At 37.5% G+C, this 18304-nt stretch overlaps 1 protein-coding gene across 1 annotated transcript in view; it reads right to left on the bottom strand.

Annotated features, from left to right (window-relative positions):
• Window positions 1-1676, bottom strand: part of SENP8 (SUMO/sentrin specific peptidase family member 8) — a 21385-nt gene extending 19709 nt beyond the window's left edge. Inside the window, exon 1 of the mRNA XM_010834459.1 lies at window positions 181-1676. The gene's annotated coding sequence lies outside the window, so the exon portion shown is untranslated. The remainder of the gene's footprint in view (window positions 1-180) is intronic.
• Window positions 1677-18304: the final 16628 nt, after the last annotated feature.

Genomic DNA, 18304 nt, shown 5'->3' on the forward strand with positions numbered 1-18304 from the left:
AGACCCAGTTAGGGCTAACCCCCTAACCCATTGCGACCCCCTGGTCCAGGGCAGATCCGTCGTGGCCACCCTTCTCAGCAGACCTCCTAACCCCCACCCCCGGCTCGCTTACCGCCCAGCCGACCAGCCCTTCGCCTACCCAACTCGGCTTTCCCATAGTCTATTTTGTGATGCTCTTACCTCCCAAGAGATCCGGTATCAGCCCCTCTATAGCCACCATCAACTGGCGCTTCTTCCCCCGACTCCTGCTGTAGCCTCTCCCGCAGACCTCTTCTCCTTAGGCAGACCTTAGTATCTTTCTCCCCGCTCGTGATCCTTTCTTTGATTGGAAAGACTTTGCCATGAAATCCTGAAGGGGTGTTACCCTAGTATATTCCCTCCGTGGGGATTAAGGGACCCAACTGATACCGAGGTTTGGAGGGTTTAGTCTGGTGGCTATAGAGAGTGAGAGGGAAGAGCATGGAAAGCCAGGGCAGGGGGTGTGTGCTATTGTAAGATCACACAGCTTGCTTCTCATCTTGTCTCTTTTCTAGAACGTGTGAGGTAATCCAGATCCTGACAGTTTGGGGACTTTTGTAAGGATTAAATCACATATCACTAATGAATAAAACTGTGTCTCCATGTGTTATTATTTGCTTCACGTTCTTGTAGATTTTAATATACCTTTGGCACTGTTTTTGAAGGATACTAGGGTGTTTTTAAAAATTATTATTTTATTGTTTTTCAGTTTTCTGGGAAAGTAAGGTTTGTAGTTTTCCTTAATCCCTGAAGGTTTTAATGCCAGTTCGATAATAAAATTCTGCTACTTGGTGCTGCGGTCTTGCTTTTCCAAGGAACAAGTACAGTTACCATGCAGTGTTCACCGGTGTCATTACCAGCAGCCTTCTCAGCAGTAATAAAATATTGAATAAAATAGTTTATTGAACTCCTGAGCTGTCAAGAAGGAAATGTAATCTTACACCGAATGATCAGTGCATAATTTTAACGTTGGTAGAGGGGTGAAGTATAGAGGGGCTTTTGTAGTCAGTACTTTAAAATTTTTTATTTTGTGTGTGTGGAACTAAGGAGGGAGAAAATCATATGAAAATTATAGGTCATAACTATAGACATAGTATAAAAGTCAAAAGGTTCAAAAGATTATGCAGTAAAAAGTTTCTCTTCCCCATTTATTCGCCAGCCACCCATTTTCCCTCCTTAGACGCAACCATTATTTCCATCTTTGTGTGTGTCCTTGTGATATTTCTAGCGTACAAGTCTATATATTTATATTTTTAAAACACTCCACAGACAAATGCTTGCATACTGTATATTATGGCTACAGCTCCCCTCTCCCTTTAATAATAGATCCTAGAGATCATTCAACAATAGTATATTTGGAATTGCCTCATTTACTGGCTAGATAGTATTCCATTCTGGTGATCTTGAGGTTATTTTCAGTCTTTGTTTTTACAGACAATGCTATGTGCTTTTCTCTTAAATATATCAGCTGTTATATGTATGTTTTAAGTAATTTTCAGGATTCAAAAAATTTCCTGATGGGTCTTTTATGAACATGCAAAAAAGGATATAGTTAAAGTAAATTTCTCATTGAACCACTCGCTGGGCTTTCATGGAGTTTCACTAGCTTTGATAGAGTTTATATTTATTTGGATTTTTAATAATGTTTTATTGGTCTTCCCTGGTGGCTCAGTGGTAAAAGAATCTGCCTTGCAAATGCAGGAGCCACAGAAGATGCAGGTTCAGTCCCTGGGTCAGGAAGATCTGGAGGAGGGCATGGCAACCCACTCCAGTCTTCTTGCCTGGAGAATTCCATGGACAAAGGGGCCTGGCAGGCTGTAGTCCATGGAGTCTACTTAGCATACATGTACATAAATGTTTATTTATAACTTAGTTGATAGTTATTGAAGGATTTAAAGGAGGGGACTGAAATGATTTGCATTTTTAAAAGATCACTCAATCTACTTTGAGGAGGGTGGATTGAAAGGCAGGCTAAAGGTGTTGGGGGGTGGTAAACAGTAATGGTGCAGCTTCTTCATTTGGGTTTTGAGAATAGATAGGATTTGGCGATTTCACTGGATTTGGTATTAGACTGAGGGTTCATAGAGGATAAGATCTAGGTTTCTAGCTTGTGCCTTTCACTGAGGTGGGGATCTGTATGAGGAAGGAGTGGAATTTTTGTTTTTATCAAGAAAGAGGAATTCAATTTGTGATATTTTGAGTTTGGGTTACTGGTGATTATACTTCTAGCAGATGTAGATGGCCAGTAGGCAACTGGATTTGTGGCTTAAGCTTGTTATTAAGTTCTGGGTTGATAGTAGGTTTAGGTGAGAGAAGAAAAGATTGTAGGATAGAAATTCAGCATTTACAGTACACATAGAATTGAATGTCTAAGCTATTAATAGTAAATTATGTGGTTCAGTTCTGTAAAGAATCTTGTTATGGTTAAACATCAATAAGTTCACTATCTGACAAGACTTTTCAACAGTGTTTTCCCTTGAGTGATATATAGTTCTGAGGGAAATGGAAGTAAACTTAGGTTTTTAGAAAGGCAAAACCTCAGTAGAAGTTAGCACTATAACCTTATTCTTTCTAAGTGTTTAGATTATAGTATTGTAAAAGTTGTTCAGTCTTCATTGTTTACAGAGAAGTATAGGAGCTTGGAAAATGTTGTCTGCCAAAAATATTAAGTGTTTTAGTTTGTATGATTTCTAGCTATATTAGTAACAGAGTTTAGTCAAAGATTTTTCGGTCGTGTTTTTAAACCACGTGATTAAATGTGTGCTCAGTCGCGTTCAACTCTTTTCGACCCTAGGACTGTAGACTGCCAGGCTCCTCTGTCCATGGAATTTTCCATGCAAGAATACGTAAGTGGGTTGTCATTTCCTCCTCCAGGGGATCTTCCCAACCTAGGGCCTGAACCTGCATCCTTGTATCTCCTGCATTGACAGGCAGCTTCTTTACCACTGTGACATAACATTGCCTTAATGTGTTTATAAGTCTCAAGCTGCCTTGTAGAGCTCTTGCCTTTACTTGGACCCGTGTAAATCACTGCTAATGGACATTTAATCTTGAATTCACATTTCAACAAGCACTTCACATATGTACAAAATAAAACTCGTCTCTGTATCCCTTCCCTCCAAAAAGCTGTGGGGGTAGAAAGAGACAAAGGCAACAAAATCATTTCTTTCGATTTCCGGTCTTGATGAATGGTACCACTCTCTCCTCTTGAAGCTTTCAGGAAGCTGGAAATCATCCTCCACTCCATTCTGTACCATACTACCAACATCACTAAGTCCGGCACATTCTCCCTCATGATATTTCAAATCACTGTTATTGCTATTTTTGTTGTCTCTATTTTAACCCCAAATGTCTGTTGGTCTTCTCTCATCTGCCTCTTGTTTTGCCATACCCTCTAGTTCATTCTCTGCGCTGCTGCCAGAGTAAGTGTTCTAAACTGCTCTTTTAGTTAGGCTCTTTCGTATGCAAGGAAGAGACTCAAATTACCTTAAATAGAGGAGTGCTTCCTGAAAGAAAACATGCATGTGGGAACGCAGGAAAAGTTAAACAGCTTGGTCTTAGAAAGAACGTGAGCTTAAAAATAAAACTGGAAGCCGGAAAAGACAGATTGCACTCTGAGCGAGTGGGTGAAAGTCGCTCAATTGTGTCCGACTCTTTGTGACTCCATGGACTATACAGTCCGTGGAATTCTCCAGGCCACAATACTGGAGTGGGTAGCCTTTCCCTTCTCCAGGGGATCTTCTGAATCCAGGTATTTCACTCTAGTGCTCTACTGTTAACTTGTCTTAGCTACTTTTTCTGTTTCATTTTGTATTATTTTTTTCTCTCTAATCACCCCCCTCCACCACCACCCCCCTCCCCCATCTCACAGCTTTCATTTATTCTTAACTTTTGCCTCCTTTTAACTGCCGTCACTCCCATGCCAGTATCTTGCCTCCTGGCTACTGTCTCTTTAGCTTAAGCTCCTGTTGCTAACTTCTTCCTAGGATTTTATGGTTTGAATTCCCAAGAAACAATCTTTGGATTGTTTAATTTTTAATCATGGGCTGCTAGCAGGTCTGTGTACTGGGTCGTGTGACCACTCCTAGCCATTTAGTGTTGACTGTGTGTTTATTTGTGCATGTGGATGTGAGGCAGGAGCATAATGGTGAAAAACATGGGGCAGCGTGCAGGGTAACTTCTCACAAAATGGGGTTGTAAACATGACAGGCACCGTGATTGACATGGTACAAATAAACGTCTAATCATGTCCTTTTCTGTTGAAAGATCTTCAGTGCGTTATTGAAGTTGCTCAGTTGTGTCCGACTCTTTGCAACCCCATGGACTGTAGCCTCCTAGGCTCCTCTGTCTATGGAATTTTCCAGGCAAGAGTACTGGAGTGTTGCCATTTTGTTCTCCAGGGGATCTTCCCGACCCAGGGATCAAACCCCGGTCTTCTGCATTGCAGGCAGATGCTTTACCATCTGAGCCACCGGGGAAGCACTTTCAGGTTAAAGCTTAAACTGTAGCATCGCATATATGTGAGATCCTTCGTGCTCTGACTCTTACTTCTTTAGGCTTTCCTTCTTTGCTGTCTTCCTTAAATTCTTTGATCCACTCATTGAACTTAGGTCTTTGCATGCTCTGTTCCCTTTCCTGTATTTCCCTTCCATCTTTCTTTGCTTGGCAATCTGCTCTCTGATCTTCAAGTCTCAGTTCAGGTGTATCTTCAGGAAGCTTTACTTCCAGGTTAAGTTAGGTATTGCTCCTGTGTGCTCCCAGTATCTAGTGCTTGCTTCTTTCTCAGCTCTCTAATGAAATTCCTAATAGCTTGTCTGTTTTCTTCACTGGGCTGTAGCTTCTTGGGTATCGGTGCAATATGGTTAGGTTTTTAGATTGAGGATTTGTAAAAAAGAATATTCTTATTATAAATTACAATGTATACAGAAAAGTACACAGATCATAGATGTACAGCTCAGTAAATTTTCACGGAGTGAACACACAAATGTAACCAACACCCATATCTAGGATAATACAGGATAATACTACAGCCTACAAGACACCTTATGCCCTCTTCTGGTCACTAGTCCAGTTCAAAGAAGATTTAATTTTAAATAGGAAAACTCTTTTTACATAGATTTCTCTACATATTTTGTGTGTTTCTTTAGATGTACAAGAGACATAGACATTAGAATTTTGATCCTATAGAAAGGGCATACATAGAGTTTATATTACGCAATGTAATTTTGGCTTATTTTTGTGCAGTAGATAAATTCAAAGTCACATAACATTTTAAGATTCAGTTATGGGGTGTTTGTATTTAGGTAGATTTTCTTGTTTGTAAGTTTAATATCTTAGAGCGGCAGAAAAGAATTGATAGACCAAAGAATATTTGCTTAAAATAGCCTGTTTTGAGTGAGGAGCGTGCTTGAGATGGGTATAGTAAACATGTAAAGCACTTTCCAAATGGTGTTTGGCCTCTGGGTTTTAATGTGAATTATGTTGCTAGCATATTTTGGCAGTGGGGTCATCCAACGGGCAACTGGAGTATAATTTTACATGTACAGTGAGTAAAGGACTAGCTGTCCTGTGTCATAGACAGCTGGCCTGCTAAGAATTGGGTTTTGTGTGTGTGTGTGCAACTAACAATAATTTTAGAGAGTACTTTTTCTCTGTTTTGATTTTTCTTCAACTTTATGTGACTCTTTGAATATGAAGGAATTCTTTTAAACAGTCCTTTTCCATAGGTGGACTTTTCTGTCAGTAAATACTAAATTTGTTAAGACCAGTTAAGTAGAAAGAATACAGTAAGTACTCTATATATGAACCTTGAAGTTGTGAACTTTGAAAGATGCGAACATGCCTTCCATTAGCGTCAGGCATGAGGGAAATTGCAGCTTGTTCTCTGTCTCCTATTGCTGGTGGTCCTTCAGTTTTACCATATCCCATAGTCAGTAACGATAGTTACTGACTCCTCTCCCTCCTGTAGTCAGTAGCTCTTCTTGTCTGTTCACTCAGTGCCAGCCCATGTATGCCAGCCGTTATACTATTGTACTCTTCAAGGTACTGTACTGTAAGATTAAAATTTTTGTTTTTTGTTTTTCAGAAATTATTTGTGTGAAAAGTATTATAAACCTATTACAGTACAGTAGTATATAGCCGATTGTGTTAGTTGGGTACATAGGCTAACTTTTTTGTGCTAATGAACAAATTGGACTTACAAAGGCACTCTTGGAACAGAAATCCTTCATATGTAGAGGACTTACTGTATAGACTTTTAAACGTGGATTTCCAGCTTTTTTGATAGTTTCTAGCCTTATCACTTATGAGCTGTTATCTGTAGACAAATCACTTAACATTTCTGAGCTTCAAGAATGTTCATCTCATAAGATTGTCATGAGAGTTAAACAGTTATGTAAAGTACCAAGCACATGGTTGATACTCAACAAGTCTACTTTTTCCTTCTTGAATATGTCTATTTCTTGTTATGTTTAAATATGAGATCAAGAATTTAAAGTGTTGTGTAAATGTCATCAAAGTTTGTTGCTAGTAGAAGTAAATCTTTGGATAGTCTGCTGGCTGTCTTTGAAGTGTGACCATATTTTTCAATTCAAAAAAATCTCTGAAGAGAAGCTTTTCTTAATATCTTAGTATATCAGATTAATGGATGTTAGAATGTCTTTTGAGTCAGTGTGAAGTATCATAACAAATGTTCTGTTTGCCAATGACAAACATTCCTTAAATCATTGACAGATTGTAGTACTATTGCTGTGTGTAGTATGTTTGAAATCTGTTTACTTATATTGATTAGATGATAGTGGGCTGAGTAGTCTCTGAATTTTTTTTTTTTTTTAAGGATAGTAACTTCAGTTTATTTAGTTTATTCTCTGGGTTGCTGGATCGTAGTTCCCCAACCAGGGATTGAATCTGCGCCCCCAGTAGTAGAAGCATGGGGTCCTAACCACTGGACTGCCAGGGAATTCCTGAGGGGTGTGTGTTTTGTCTAAGGGAGAAAGTTCTTCAGATAATTGTGTGAATATGAGTTTATAAATGATCTTGAGATTATGTGTTTTCCTTACCTTTTTTAGCAACTCTACCTTACTATAGTTTTCCTCCTGCTTTCTCCCTACTTTTGTTTTTTTTTTTTTAATAATAAAAGTACTTAGGAAATGTTGAGGGACTTCCCTGGTGGTCTAGCAGTAAAGACTTTACCCTCCCACAGGTTTGATACCTGGTTGGGGAACTAAAAACCTGCATGCTGTATGGTGTGGCAAAAAAAAAAAAAAATTGAGAAGTTGAAAGAGTAGAACAAAGAACATTATAAGTCCACCACCTAGATTCAAAAATTAACAATATGCCATCCATATTTGCTTTATTGTTTTTTGTGTGTAGGTGTCTGTATATACTTTAACTGAACCTTTTGAAAGTTGTTATTTTGACTTCTGCCTCAAAATACTTGAGTATGTATCTCCTAAGAAAATATTCTCCGTAAAAAAAAAAAAAAAGAAAATATTCTCCGTGTCACCATAGTGCCACACGTAAGAAAAATAAGAGTAATTTCCTGATAACATTTAGTATTCAGACTACATTTAACTCTTCCCAGTTTTTCAAACTAGAATTCAGTCAAGATTTTTGCATTGCATTTGTTTTATCTTTTTAGTCGTTTTTTAATGTAGAAAAGTTTCTTATCCCATTCCTTTTTCTTATGATACTGAAATTTCTTTGACAAGATTAGATCATTATCTTATAGAATGGCCTGTTTTCTAGTTATCTAATTATTTCTTTGTGCTTTTGCTTAACTGATTCTCTGTCCCCTGTATGTCTTGTACACTGAAAGTTACAGTTTAAAGGCTTGGTTATGCATGTTAAAATGTTTTGGCAAGAGTACATCATAGGCAACATGGGAGGTGGTGGTGTTTCAGGCGCTCAGTCATGTCCAGCTCTTTGCGACCCCACGGACTGTAGCCCGTCAGGCTCCTCTATCTCTGGGATTTCTCAGGCAAGAGTACTGGAGTGGGTTGCTATTTTCTCTTCCAGGGTATCTTCCTAACCCAGGTATCAAACTGACGTCTCCTGCCTTGACAGATGAGTTCTTTACCACTGAGCCACCAGGGAAGCTATATAATGTCACTATTAGTGATCTAAGTTTTATGAAGTTTAAAGTGATGTTTGCTATATCTTTCCATTGTAAAAGTGTATTTTTTTCTTTTATGATCATCAAGTACAATAGTCTGTGGGGGTGAGGCTTTGATATCTTACAAATATTCCATTCTTCATAATATTCTTTACCTGGTGATTTTAGAATCTTTTGTGAGCCTTGGGCAAATAAGTTTTTAACTTAAAGTTTAAAATGTTGATTTTTCTAATTCGGTAATTTTTTACGTTTATTAGCTGTCATTTTTCTGTAAACAAATGATTTATAACTTTTATCACCTAGGAGTGAACTGCAGTTCTTCCTAAAAGGGCAGAGTAAGTAAATGCTTAAGTCTTTCTTGTCAAATTTTCAGAGTGAGGAGTTGGTCTAATAGTCATCTACAGTGTGACAAATGAGTTTGTTAATCATCTCTTTGTTTTTTATTTGTTGTATTACAATTACTTACAACTGTTCTTTTATTTTTAGATTTTATTGAAGTTTAGTAGATTTACAGAGTTGTGTTAATTTCTTCTGTACAGCAAAGTGACTCAGTTATATGTATTATTTTCCATTATGGTTTGTCATGGGATATTGAATATAGTTCCCTGTGCTACACAATAGGACCTTGTTGTTTATCCATCCTGTATATAATAGTTCACCTTTGTTAATCCCAAATTCCCATTCCTTCCCTCCCTTTGTTCTTTTTCGATGTTTAGATTGTCTCAAATAAGGCTGTTGGGAGTTCCTTCAAGCAGGCACCTGAATTCTTTTTGCATAAACCTATTATTAGTCTTTGAGTGATTCCTTACTTTTGGATATAAGATATCTTGGCTCATCAAGGATTTCTCCTACTTTAGACTGGAATCAGCAGTTTCTCCAAAGAGAAACTGCTCTTTCTCCAAAGAGATCTGTCTCTTTATAGAAGAGGATGATGTTTAGAAAACATCTGGATGCTAAATATGCTCCTTTTTATGGAACTGTCATCACTTCTAGGCCTTGTCAGGAGGAAAAAAAAACGAGGTCATATTGATAATTCCAATTCAAATTTAACATTGCACACTTCTTTCTTCATCTTTTTTAAAAAAACTTTAGTTTTAATCTCTTTTATATTGAAAATCTTAATTTTTATTAACATTGAATTTTTTCCTAAGTATAGCTAAAATAATTTAAAAATAAAATTACTCAGTGAACTTTAAGATTTCTTTGCATCTCATTTTGTCCTTAGAATGTATCCCACCAAGGTTATGCTTACTGTTAGTACTGTGTTTAAAAGTCACTTGAAATCATTATTTTCTCAGTGTGATTGTTAAGAGTTTGGTATGTATTTAGGTCCATTTGTTTATCATTTTAGAGTTTGCTTCCTCCTTTTTTTAAATATATACTCTTACCCTTTGAATATGTAAGATACATAGCTCAAAAGGAGAAGCCAAATGTGACGAATATGTGGAAATCTTATTTTCATCTCATCCCTTCTATTTCCTCCTTGCTTCCCTATAGATAACCGTTTTTGTAGGTTTCTGATGAATCATTCCAGTTTTTGTTTTCTTTCAAAGTTAGGTGTATGTGTGTATTCTCCTTTCATACACCAAAGGTAACATACCATATTTACTGTTTTGTATCTCTTGTTATTCTTTTTTGTCCCCCATTTCACAATATATTTGGGAGAATACAACATATTGGTATATACAGATCTAATTTTTTTTTTAATGGAGGCACAATATTCTGTTGTGTTGTATATCATAATTTTATTAATGAGTTGATATCTGATTAGATATTTGTGTTTAGTCTTTTAAACTATGAATAAATATTGCATATTGAATAGATTAATTGAACAATAAAGTTTCTTCCTCAATTAAGAAGGAGTTGATTTGTTTCAGAGGGACTTATAGTCCAAGGTGGGGTGGGGTGGGGGGCTTTGTTACTGTGTTTTGTTATTGTTAAGATTTCTGGAAAAGTAGATATTTTGGGACGTAAGTACACTTCCTTGCACCTAAATGTTAGGTGATTGATATCACTAATGTTAGTCTGCTTTGTTTTATGGCACCTGGGTTAGAAGGGACAAGGGATGATTTACCTACTTCTTTCTCCCTTTGCTTCCTGGCTCCTTGAAGCATTGAAATAAAAATCTGTTGTCCTGGGTGTTTTCATGTAAGCATAAGTCAAGTTCTTTCCTTCCCGTTTTTTCCCACAACTTCCCCGCTCCTTAACTTCACCTTTTTTTCTCTTTTTGCCTTAACTCTTTCAGATTATCTCCAAGCATTCAATGGGCAGATACTTAGAGTCTAGTAAGGCAGATAAAATGTATAGTTTGAGTGTAAAGAATAAAAGATAGGAATACTAAAGAGAGGGAAGGGACCTGCTAGGATGCAAGGAATTCAATCTCTGGGGCTTATGTAAATTGCTTTATCATATTAAGTTACTCTAACAGGAATTTTCCTGCTGTAAAGGGTCCAGTGGTTAAGACTCCACACTTCCACTGCAGGGGGCACAGGTTCCATCCCTGGTCAGGGAACTAAGATCTCGCATGCTGTGTGACTCGCCCCCCCAGCCCCCCCCCAAAAAAGAGATTACTATAGCAGTCATATACAGTTGTTAACTTTTCCTTTTTATGCACATATACAGGAGAGTGAATAAGACGTATGCAGTTTTAAGAAAATTATGAAGTAAACATTTGTGTTGTCATTGCCCAGGCCAACAAACAAGAGCTGCCTCCCCATTACCTCACCCTCAGCTCACCCTGTCAACATAGGCCAATCTGTGGAAGTGGCTATTATCCTGACCTTTTGTGACTGTTATTTTCCTGCTTTGCTTCATAATTTTAAATCCCAGGTCATATATCCTTAAACAATGTAGTTTATTTTTCCTTGTTTTTGAACTTCATATTGAGTATTTTATGTGATTTAAAAAATTTAGTTCAGAATTTGTCAATTTAATGCCAAGTTGTTAGCTGTCATTTGTAAGATTTCATCGTGGTAATGTATTCCAATGTATGGTCACAAGGTACTACAATTTTTTTCATTCTAGTTGTGATGGACATTTGAGTAGATTTCAGTTTCTTGCTGTTATGCAAATAATTAGGTGGTGAGTGCTCTTGTACCTGTTTCATATTTTCAAGTGCACAAATATTTCTAAGAATTCCTAAGAATGGAATTGCTGGGTTGCGAGGTATGCACACATTCAACTTTGATAATGGCAAATTGTTTTTCAAAATTATTTTAATTTGTAATTCCAACACAATGTGTGAGAGTTCCCTTTGTTTACATTCTAAACACTTAGTATTTTTAAACTCTAATATTTTACCAATTTGAAAAACATATTGGTGTCTCATGGGTTTAATTTGCATTTTCATAATTACTAATGAAGTTGAGCATCTTTTCACAGTCATTTGAATTTTCTTCTTATGTACCTAAGTTGTTTGCTCAGTTTTTTTCTGTTAGGTGATCTGTGGTTTTATTACAGATTTTTAGGAATTCTATATGTGTGTGTGTGTGTGTTTAGGCTGCACTGCGTGGCTTGCAGGATCTTAGATCCCCTACCAGGAATTGAACCCAGGCCCGTAACAGTGAAAGTATGGAGTCTTAACCACCAGACCTCCAGGGACTTCCCTATATGTGTTTCGGATACTTGTCATTCAGTTATAACTGTTGTAGTATACCCGTATCTTCTGTTTTGAATGTGTTTTTTCGCTTTTTGTGGTGCCTGTTGATCAACAGAATTTCTCAGTTTTAATGTAGTTACATTTATCAACTTTGGCTAGTGCTGTTTGACTCCTTTTAAATTAAGAAACCTTTTCGTAGCCTGAGGTAAAGAAGATATTCTCCTGTATTATCTTCTGAGAGCTTTTAAGTTTTAAACTTTCACAAATTTAATCTTTACCTGGAATAGATTTTATAGGTAGTATAACGTCCAGTCTTATTCTTTCCCACTCAAACAGATACTCAGTTGTTCCACCATGGATTTTGAAAGGTTCCTCTTTACTGATCTGCAGCGCCACATTTGACATATGTCCAGTATCCATATTTGCATACTTCTGTTTCTGGATTTGCTTCTCTGTTCTATTGGTCTGTTTGACTATTCCTGTGTTAGTAACACACCGTCTTAACTACTTATCACTTTAGAAGTTTCGATACCTGGTAAGGCAAAATCACTGTGGATGGTGACTGCAGCCATGAAATTAAAAGATGCTTGTTCCTTGGAAGAAAAGCAATGACAAACCTAGATGGCGTATTAAAAAGCAGAGACAGTACTTTGCCTACAAAGGATCGTATAGTCAGAATTATGGTTTTCCTAGTAATCATGTACAGATGTGAGAGCTGGACAATAAAAAAGGCTGAGCGCCGAAAATTTGATGCCTTTGAACTGTGGTATTGGAGAAGACTTTCTAGAATCCCTTGGACAGCAAGGAGATCAAACCAGTCAATCCTAAAGGAAATTAGTCCTGAGTATTCATTGGAAGGACTGATGCTGAAGCTCCAATACTTTGGCTATCTGATACGAAGAGCCAGGTCATTGGAAAAGACCTTGATGCTGGGAAACATTGAAGGCAGGAGGGAGACGGGGGACAACAGAGGATGAGATGGTTGGATGGCATCACTGACTCGATGGAAATGAGTTTGAGTAATGGGAGATGGTGAAGGACAGGGAAGCCTGGTGTGCTGCAGTCCATGGAGCCGCAAAGAGTGGGACAAGACTAAGGGGCTGAGTGACGAAGGCAAGTCTTCACGCTTTGCTATTGTTCTTCAGGAAAGTCTTGGCTGTTTTTAGCCCATTACACTTTCATATTTATTTTATTTTTTAATTAAATTAAAAATAATCTTTTTGGCCATGTGGCATGTGGGGTCTTAGTTCCCTGACCAGGGGTCAAACCAGTGCCTGCTACATTGGAATCTGAGTCTTAACCACTGGACCGCCAGGAAAGTCTCGACTTTTATATTTATGTTAGAATCACTGTGTCACATCCCCCCCTCCACCCCACACACACATACGCAAGCCCAACAAAATAATTCAACGTAAAGACAGCATGCAAGATTTTTAATTAAAAACGAAACTGATTCTGTAGCTTAATTTGGGGAAAACTGACATTTTTCCAACATTGAGTTTTCCAGACTATGAAAGTGGATATCCTTCCATTTATGTAATGATTCATGATAAAATCTTTTCAGTGGAGGTCTTGTACATTATTTATTAGATTTGTTCCTGAGTACTTCATATTGTCTGATGTAATTATAAATAGTGATATCTTTAAAAGATTATTTTCTCTGTACATGATCTGACACACTGCTGTATTCAAAATGGATAACCAACAAGGACCTACTGTATAGCACACGTAACTCTACTCAGTGTTATATGCCAGTCTGGATGGGAAGGGAGTTTGTGGGAGAATGGATACATATGTATGTATGGCTAAGTCCTTTCCCTGTTCACCTGAAACTACCACAACATCGCTAACTGGCCATCTGAGGTTATTGATCTGCATATCTGAGGTTATTGATATTTCTCCTGGCAGTCTGGATTCCAGCTTGTGCTTCACCCAACCTGGCATTTCACATGATGCACTCTGCATATAAGTTAAATAAGCAGGGTGACAATACACAGCCTTGATGCACTCCTTTCCCGATTTGGAACCAGTTTGTTGTTCCCTGTCCAGTTCTAACTGTTGCTTCTTGACCTGCATACAGATTTCTCAAGAGGCAGGTCAGGTGGTCTGGTATGCCCATCTCTTTCTAAGAATTTTCCATAGTTTGTTGTGATCCACACAGTCAAAGGCTTTGGTGTAGTCAATAAAGCAAATACCTATAGATTCTTTCAAATTTTCTCTCTCTCTATATATACAATTATGTCATGTGCAAATAATAGTTTGTTTCTTGTTTCTTCTAGTCCGTATACCTGTTTATAACGGTAATTTATTTTTTGTTTTTGGTTGCGTGGGGTCTTCATTGCTGCACGCAGGCTTTCTCTAGCTGTGGAGTGGGGGCTAATGTCTGCTTGTGGTGCACACGCTTCTCACTGCAGTGGCTTTTCTTGTGGGGCGCAGGCTCCGGGTGCATGGGCTTCAGTAGTTGCAGCTTGGGGGCTCTAGGGCTGAGTTCAGTGGTTGTGCCACTTGTGCTTAGATGCTCCGCGTGGCATGTGGAATCTTCCTGGACCAGAGATTGAAGCCTTGTCCTCTGCATTGGTGGGCAAATTCTTATCCACTCTACCACCAGGAAGTCCCTTATACTTTTTGTTTTATTTTTTTCTTGCTTTCCTATGCCACCTAGAGTATACAACTATCTCCAGTATAATGTTGATAGAAGTAGATGGGGGTCATTGTTTTCTTGTTTCTGATCTCAAAGGAAAAATGTTCAGCAGCCTTTCCTTATTAAATATGTTGTAGGCTTTTGTAGTTACCTTTTATCAACTGAAGAAATTTTGTTCTATTCCTAGTTTGCTAAGACTCCCTTTGCTGCCGCTGCTGCTAAGTCACTTCAGTCGTGTCAGACTCTGTGCAACCCCACAGACAGCAGCCCACCAGGCTCCCCCATCCCTGGGATTCTCCAGGCAAGAACACTGGAGTGGGTTGCCATTTCCTTCTCCAGTGCATGAAAGTGAAAAGTCAAGGTGAAGTCTTAGTGAAGTCGTGTCCGACTCTTAGCGACCCCATGGACTGCAGCCTTCCAGGCTCCTCCGTCCATGGGATTTTCCAGGCAGGAATACTGGAGTGGGTTGCCATTGCCTTCTCTGAAGACTCCCTTTGAGATGTAAATAAATAATTGGATTCTTATGGATCTTAAAATCTGGTTGATTATATTAATTGGCTTTCTGATGTAAATATAAGATTTATCTTTGCTTCCCAGGGATATGTAACTTGATCATAGTATACTGTACTTACATTACTGGATGTTGTTTGCTAATTGGGATTTTTGTGTGCAAGTTCTGGAGTACAGTTGGCTTATGATTTTGTTGTCTTGTCTGGTCTTTGCCAGAATTTTTTGGTTTTGATGTTATATTAGCCTCATTAAAAGAATCTGAAAGAATTTATTTAAGATTGTATTATTTACTCCTTGAGTTTTTGGGAGAATTTGCTGGTAAAGTGGTGTGGCTCTGGAGATTTCTTTGGAGTTTTCTTTGTTGGGAAAAGTTTTTATTAGGGTCATTAAGATTTTTTTTTTTAATGGGACCAGTCTGTTTTTCTGCGTTAAGTTGTGCTAAGATATATATGTGTGTGTGTGTGTGTGTGTGCGCGTATATATAAAATTTCCTAATATAGGATTTCATCTAAGTTTCATTCAATTTCATCTAAATTAAAACATTACCATTGTAACATTTACAACATTGATAGTTTTGCCCTTTTTTCCATTTCTGATCCCTTTCTTTTTTGTTGCCTCATTACTTTTGGCTCGAGGTTTGCCAATTTATAGTTTTTTCAAAGACCTACTTCTGGCTTTGTTGGCCCTTTAATTTTATATATTTTTTTATTTTCTTTTTTTGTTGTTTCTTTTTACTTATCCTAGTTTTACTTTCCTTTTTTTTCTGTCATCTTGAAAAGACAGTTCCCTAAGTTTTGCTTTTTTCTGTTATACCCATTTAGAATTATAATTTCCCTATAAAATATTGCTTTAGCTGCATCTTATAAGTTTTGAAATATAATATTTATGTTACAGTTTATTCAAAATACTTTCTGTTTACTTAATGGTCACATGGATTATTTAGGATTATATTTTTAAGTTTGCAACTATGTTAGGATTTCCTACTATATTAGCTGTCTATTGCAGTATAACAAGCCCAAAACTTAGTGACTTATTATTGTTTATAGTATTTGTGGGTCAGAACTTCAGGAGTGTTTCAGCTTGGCAGTTTTGCCTGAGTTCCTTTCCATGTGGATTTTTCCATGGAGCTTTTTGAGTGTTGTTAAGGTATGACCGCTAGAATTCCTGAGGGAGAAAGCACCAGGTAGAAGCATGTTGCTGTTTGTGACCTAGTCTCAGAAGTCACTGAGCCTCACTTCATTGCATTCTGCTGGGCAGGACAGTTACAAAGGGCCATCCAAGTTCATGGGGCAGAAAACACAGGGAAGTGTGAACATCACGTTTTAGAAGGGTGTGTAGGATGGGATAGATATTTGTATGGAAGATACTATTGATATTTGTTCCTTGTCATTTTTTTGTTACTGATTTCTCTTTGTTTTAAAGAACATGGTATTATGATCTGAGTGCTGTTTCTTTTTTTTTTTTCTGGATCTCAAATTTACATATATTGGGTTTTCTTTCTTTCTCACATGTTTCTTAATTTACTCTGTTTTTCTTTCACTGTACGCAGTTTCTTCAGATGCGTCTTCTAGTTCACTCACTTCAACTATTCCGTTTTACATTTCAGTTGTTGTGTTTTATAATTTTAGAAGTCCTTTTTAGTTCTTTCTAAAATCTTCAAAGTCATTTTTTATGGTTCTTTTCCCTTTCAGATATTTTTCAGTCTTCTTTATCACTTGATACATTAGTAAGCAGTTTTTTTTTCTGTGTGATCATTTTCAATATCTGAAATTTTTATAGATTCTACTAAAATCTACATTTTATGGTGCTTTGTTTCTTGCTTGCTTGGTCTAAATAATGCCTTTTCTTGGGACATTATTTGTGATATTTGCACATGGCATCTTCTGGATGCCTATAACCTGTTTTGTGTGTGTGTGTGTGTATCAATAAGGTAATAGAATTAAGGTGACAAAAATGTGTGTCTGAGTGTTTTGTGTATACGTGTATTAGGGTGGTAATAAGCTGAGGTGGTGGTGTGTCTTTTGGTTATAATTCAAAACATCCTGTGGCCTATGTCACCTGATTTTTTAAGGTCAAAAGCAAGGTAAGAATGGTTTTTACATTTTCAAATGTATGAAAAAAAATAATATTTTGTAACATGTGAAAATTATATGAAACTCAGATCTCAGTGTCCATAACTCAAGTTTTACTGGAGCACAGCTGTGCTCATTTGTTTCTGTATTGTCTGTGGCTGTTAGCATGCCACAGCCACCAAATCGAGTGGTTGCCACAGAGGTCAATATGGCCTCCAAAGCCTAAAGTATTTATATCTGGCCTTTTACAGAAAAAATTACAACTTGTCAGGAACTCTCCGTTACAACTCAGTGCCAGCACAACTTTTCTTCGCAGTTCTTGGGGGATAGGCTAGAGTGGGACAGGTTTACTTTGGTTTATTTTATGAGTTTTAGTTGTATAGGGTCTCCTATCAGACTTACTTCCTAGGATGGGCCCTGGGTTTGGCTTCTGTCATTGTAAGACTGAAAACCAAAGCCCAGCCTTGGCTTCAATCAGGGGCTAGTTTGGCTTCATCCTTCTGCTTACCTCTCTAATAAATGTTTTGGTCTTATAATTCTACTTTTTAAATTATGTATTTTCTATTTTATTAATTTAAAAAGTTTCAGAGGGGTGTTTTGTTCTGAATAATTGGCCATATTATTGGAGATTGTTTGTTTTTGAATATGAAAAAAGTTTAAGACTCAGAGAAATAGAGTAGTTAGCTCAAAAGTTGTACTAATGGTAGATAGCCAACAGAGACTTTGACTTTAGGAAGCTTACTTACCATCTAGGAGTGAGAAGTTAGGATTGTACATTGCTTTCCATGTTCCCAATACAATCTGTAGGATTTCTGCTACTTGGGCCACGTAGGAGAGGACAAGAAAGGCATAAATTACTCATAAGGTCTTTGGTAGGGAAAACAAATACCATATATAGAAATTGGAGAAATAAAAAGATGTTGAGAAGGAAATGAAAAAAAAAAGTGACATTATGAAAGACAGTGAAATTTAGTAAATCTGCCAGGTTCACTATATGAATTAAAGATGAAAATAGGCTATTTAATTTTGTACTTACTTTGTAGCAGTCGTTTTTTATATACAGTATCATATTTAACTTCATAGCAACTGTGAGTTAGGTGATAATGTTGATTTAACAAGTATGCAAACATTTAGGGAAGTTGGTTTATTATTTATTTACCAAGGCTCATACATTCAGTTCAGTCACTCAGTCGTGGCTGACTCTTTGCGACCCCATGAATCGCAGCACGTCACACATCCCTATCCATCACCAACTCCTGGAGTTCACTCAGACTCATGTCCATTGAGTCGGTGATGCCATCCAGCCATCTCATCCTCTGTCGTCCCCTTTTCCTCCTGCCCCCAATCCCTCC

The sequence above is a fragment of the Bison bison genome, unplaced genomic scaffold (genome assembly GCF_000754665.1).
Source record: "Bison bison bison isolate TAMUID 2011002044 unplaced genomic scaffold, Bison_UMD1.0 scf7180017864034, whole genome shotgun sequence".
NCBI lineage: Eukaryota > Metazoa > Chordata > Mammalia > Artiodactyla > Bovidae > Bison > Bison bison.